Genomic DNA, 5,587 nt, shown 5'->3' on the forward strand with positions numbered 1-5,587 from the left:
TATAAGCATGGGTGAGGATTTTGGATCCACTTTCATGAACAACAAAAATGACCTCCCCACTTCAAGCCCAAATATTATTATGCATTAAGAAGATGATTATATAAAGTTCTCTTCCTCTTTACAGATATTTCAAGGAATGAACTCAAACCAATTTGCCAAAGCATGATGATGGCGTTACATGAGCCTGAGAATTAAAGGGATGAACTTAAACTACTCACATCAAGAACGTTTTCTTTTTTCTTTTTTTTATTTAACCAACATACTCAGATCAAGATCTAAATGGTATACTATAATTTAACGTATATCATTTATGCTAATGCTAATGTGCCTTTCTTCCCCAAAATCATTTGCAGCAACTTGGGATTCACAAAGATATGACAAGGCTGCCAGATATTAAATTTAATAGTCACTCTAACGGTAAGAAACATAAAAATTAAATTGAGGGGAATAAAAAATAAATAATATTAATGGATGTGATGTGAACGCACAGGTGACACACACCAAAACAAGATGTTAAATTTAAAAGCATAATACTTTAAATCAAAATACGATTCCTACATTTGTAATTCTATTAATTTCTCTTCCTTCGGAACTTCAAGGAGCGAACTTAAACCGATGGTCATACCACAAGGTATCACTAGCAAATCATCAGAAACAATGAAACATGCGGTTTCACGACGATAACCAGTGAAGCGATTTGAGAATAGCTTGTCGTCAAAGTCATACGCTACATCATTTCCATAGTACTTTTTCACTGGGTTCATTGGATTCAGCAACAGTCCTTTATAACTATCGGAATTAAAAAACTTGTAATCCAGATTTCCTACACTTTGAAGCAGCGAGGTTATGCAGTTAAATTTGCAAGCCAGCAGTAGCACAGAAGAGTCCTTACTCATGTGGAGTTTAGGAACAGTTCCGAAGGGCAACAATAAGATGCTTAAGAGAACATCAACCAAGTCCTTCCCTGCTTCAGCAAACGGTACTCTTTTTTTCTTCTTGTCTATGATCAGACTGAGTCAGAGAAATCTGCTTCTGGATCTGATTTTCTGTTGGAGCCATTATCATGAAGAGACAAGAGTCCTGAAACACTAGTTCAATGGATGGATGCTACAGATCATTATATATGCAGAGAGTTAAACCTGAAAAGATGATCCAGCCCCAATCTCATGATTAGTTAAATGCCAAACTCAACACTCTGGGAAGTGAAAAGTTATGCATTGGTGATCTAATTTCATTCAGAACGAAATATAGACAGACAGTCCAAGGAGGATGAATGCAAAACTTTTACCCACAGAGCATCGAATTTGGATCAGATAAAACGGATGATACAGACAATGCATGACATTAGTGATCAACATCCTTCTCAGAAACCATGAAAATGACTTGTTGATGGTACTTGCTGTATTACCAGAATTACAAGAATGTTTAACACCCCTGTAATATCATGCTAACCCACGACTCGTACAAAGACTAAAAGAATCTCCCCATAAAATTTAAAACACAGCTCCCTCTTAGCTAGACAGTGTTTAAGGTGATTTTGGATATAATCTCTGCTTTAACTTCTGCTATTCCAAGTCCATGAAGGAGAAAATGCTCACTGTATAACTTCTTGAAGGTTAAGCTTGTTGGAGCAATTATATTTTATTTTCACAATCAAAAGTTCAGAACAACAAAAATGTCGGAAAATTAATATGATGCTCAATATATCAACGTAAATTATAAAGTTATAGCAAGCTGTAACTATGTAAAAATCGGAAATACTGCGGTCCATTTTTCAATATTTGTATCAAAAAAAAGTGTGCCCAGTGATATACCATTACTGCTCACCTACTTGGTCATGAATATTGGAGCGAGACCTAAGGGTGTTCTCTGCAACAAGCTGAGCAAAAGATGAGGACTTGGTCTGCAGCAGTCTTGCTGGAGTGCCACTCTCTTCAATTACTCCAGTGTGTTGGCGCAATGAAGTACTATAAAATCACATCATATTATCATGAATAATACAAATTTGGAAAAAAAATTAATACTAAAACAGAAATCCGTGGGAGAAGCAAACTTAAAATTGTAAATCACATCGCCTCCCCTGAAGTTTTGAAATCTATATTCAATATGCACCAGAACCAATGTTGAATGTAAAAAAAAAAACAAACAAACTACACTTGCTCCTTGCTCAGAAACATTCCATTAACTTCCTTCAGTTGAAGCCTTTACAACTAATGATTGACCTTTTGGTGATTTGTGATTCATTCAATCAGGTTATTAAGTGTTTCTAGGAGGAAAAGTTTATGTAGATTTTACTAACAGAGTAAGATCTGTTGTTAAATTCATTAACAGAGAGCAGGCTTTGGGATAAATTAAAACCGAAAGGAGTGAGTTTAGATTTTATCTCAAGGTAGATAAATATTGAGATAAAGTGCAAGTAAATAGTGAGAAGTCATATATCAAATAAAATTGGAATGAAGGAGAAGTATATAAATAGAAAGAACTCAAAGACTTATTATATATGTATCTTGAGAGAAATAGTGCAAAATCTAATTATATATTTCTGGTCAAATAAATCTCCTTGTGTTGTGTCTAAAGCTCTGCAGAACCCTAATAATAAATTAGTGTAACATATTTAACTTAAAAATACCTACAAAACTGAAGATGCGCATACAATTATAATAACATTTCTTTGCTGACCTTGATTGAGAAGGAGAACCATATCACTGTCAAGAACAGAAGGAATCCGATGAGCAACTATAATGATTGTACTTTCGGAGAAGTGCTTCCTGAGAGTTTGCTGAATCAAATTATCAGTAAATCTATCAACTGAGACAGTAGTTTCATCAAGCACCAAGACCTTACTTCTCTTGAGCAAGACCCGCCTGAGAAAGACCAGTTGCTTCTGACCTATGCTCCAATTCTCTCCGTTCTCTAAAAATGACATTTTAGCACAAGCAATGAAATTCTATTTCATGAATCAATGTTCTATTAATTCTGAAAGACCAAGCTTCTGAAATTGTTATGACTCTTTAGCTTCAGTCCCCAAAACAGTGTATGAATGGTTCGTTCACTAAATACAACAAACTATCACGTTAAATTTTTTTTTTTTTTGTCAAGCGGCCCTGGAATGTCGGATGGAGTAACGTGGAATAACTTTGTTATTCCAGAGACTAGCTCAAGCAGTTATTTGGAGGACTAAAGCTAATTGGTCTTACAGTCTGGGAAACGAATTGCTAGTTTTGTCATTCGAAAAGTTTAAGCCAAACCTGAAAGTGTCTAGCTTTCCATCTTTGCTGCTAACCTCATCCCCAAGCTGATACTAATCCGAAGCGTGAAAGATTCTCAATGGACGAAACCAATACCAACTTAAGTAATAGACAGACTAGAAGGCTAAGTTTTAAGATAGATCCCAGTGTGTGTGTCAGGGAGTTACTGGATAAAACCAAATCACCTCCCAAATTTCACCATCTCTGTACTCTTCCAGTGGGTCAACAATTCGGAAAAGTGCTTGTATAATTGTTGATTTACCACTTCCAGTTCTCCCCACGATCCCAGCTTTTTGTCCTCTAGGGAATAAGCATGTCAGACCAAGTAATACAAGAGAGAAATGTGGAGCATAGCTCACCTTCATCATATACATCATTGTTAGTGTCTAACAAACCATTCTTATAAAAAAAGTTTGGGGCTCTTTAACTTGTTAATAAAGCAATTTAGGCCCTTTAATTTCTCAATGGAATAATGAAGCACTTCTAGTGTAGTTAAAACAATATCAGCTATCTAAATATCAGAAAAATCAGCTAAATATAATACTTAGGAGGTTCAAAAGTCACAAGAATAGAATTTTATATTGGTATTGAGTTTTAGGGATTAGAAGTGCAATTAGCAAAGTAATAACAATTTATGTGCGGTGGCTTTCAGCCAAAGGGAAATTCCAACTTGCAAGATTTTGTTTGGCATCATAAGATGCAATAACTGAATTTAACAGCAAATTATGAACATCAACTTGTCCCAACAATGGCCAAGAACAACTTCGTCGGCTTTCAGCTATCACAAGAGAAGGTTCACTTGGAATGCAAGCATACTGAAATATTCTTTCAATTGATATAATTTTGTTCTCCATGCTGCAAAGATTCCATATCATCCAGGTTTGTGCCATGTTTAGATTAAGTCCATATGTAACTTCTAAGCCAGCAATTCCTTCAGTGTGTATATATATATATATATATATAGAGAGAGAGAGAGAGTAAGGATTCGTGTTTCTTTAACTCACTTGTAAAGCGGAGTAATCATGGTTAAGATGCCAAACATTAACTCCTTACCTGGATCTATGACTCCCTTTGGAGTAGATACCAAGAAGATCAAAACAGAAGGCAAATGTGACAGAAGACAGCATATCTAAACGGAAGCACAACCATTCCATTGCATCAGAAACATGGAATCTTGGGCGAGAATAGCCATCCATCAGTTTCATATTTGTTTCTTGAAACCTAGACTCTTGATTGAAGCTTCTGATGGTTGTTGTTCCTGATTGTCTCTGAAAAATGTTGTATGATTGGAGCCTTGCATACTCCAGCTAATCGTTTCAATCTCATGCTAATGGTAAATAATATTGTTGCAGAATTATTTGTCACCTCATAGATGTCATATATCTATTCAATTTGATTTGAAGAATCTATCACATACTAAATATTATAATGAACTTTTGAGTGAAAATGGTCCTTGAGAAAGTATTAGAGCCGCTATTACTAAGTGGCCATTAGTTCAATCTTTCCCATCTCACTACTCCTGACTAAATGAAAATTCAACACAAGATCAATCAGTGATTTGTCCATACTTCAAGCTCAAAAGGTTTTAGTTTGAGAGTTCGTTTTCACGGGCCAGAATTTAGTAACTTAAGCTTTTGTAATGACATGGCCCTTGATAGGAACAAAGACCTGGATAAAAAGACACTTGGTTTATGAGTATTACAAGTGCCAGCATCCTAGATCACACACAAATTTTACCAGGCGCAACTTATTAAACTGATTTCCTAATATTAAGAGATTTAACGGTCAACATGTAAATGGGTTAACAATAGGGCAACATTGGATTCTTTTAAAAAAATTTAATGTATTTTTGTTCTTTAACCCTAAAAAATGTCAACTTTCATTTTTTTTTTTTTTCCAGAAATTGAACCTGTTGAATCTTCTCTTCTCCATATTCTGTTATACTATAATTGAGGGTTAATATCCCATGCAACTCACGAGCATAAAATCTAGTTGCATAATAATATTTGATTTTATACATGAGACAGTTAACATCAAATAACAACTTGTCTGTATTACTTGATTAAAGAGGTAAATTTTACACTTATAATTATTTGAAAAATCATATTTAATACTCTCCAAATTATAATAATATTGGGCATTTTTAAAAAAATCTTGTTTGATTCAAAATATTGAATATTGAGTAATTTTTATAATTATCTTTCCAATCAAACCACAACTTTATTAATTATTTTTAAAAAAAAATAATGCATTAAAATTTTAATTATTATTATTATTATTGAGATATTTTTAAATAATATTAAAAGAAAATATAGTTGAAAGATATAAAATTTATTAAA

At 33.9% G+C, this 5,587-nt stretch overlaps 1 pseudogene; it reads right to left on the reverse strand.

Moving 5' to 3' along the window:
• Positions 1–554: 554 nt before the first annotated feature.
• LOC129290054 (ABC transporter C family member 3-like) lies at positions 555–4,556 on the reverse strand (annotated as a pseudogene).
• Between the last annotated feature and the right edge of the window lie 1,031 nt (positions 4,557–5,587).

The sequence above is a fragment of the Prosopis cineraria genome, unplaced genomic scaffold (assembly GCF_029017545.1).
Source record: "Prosopis cineraria cultivar Desert tree isolate PC_DT_omini unplaced genomic scaffold, ASM2901754v1 PC13, whole genome shotgun sequence".
NCBI lineage: Eukaryota > Viridiplantae > Streptophyta > Magnoliopsida > Fabales > Fabaceae > Prosopis > Prosopis cineraria.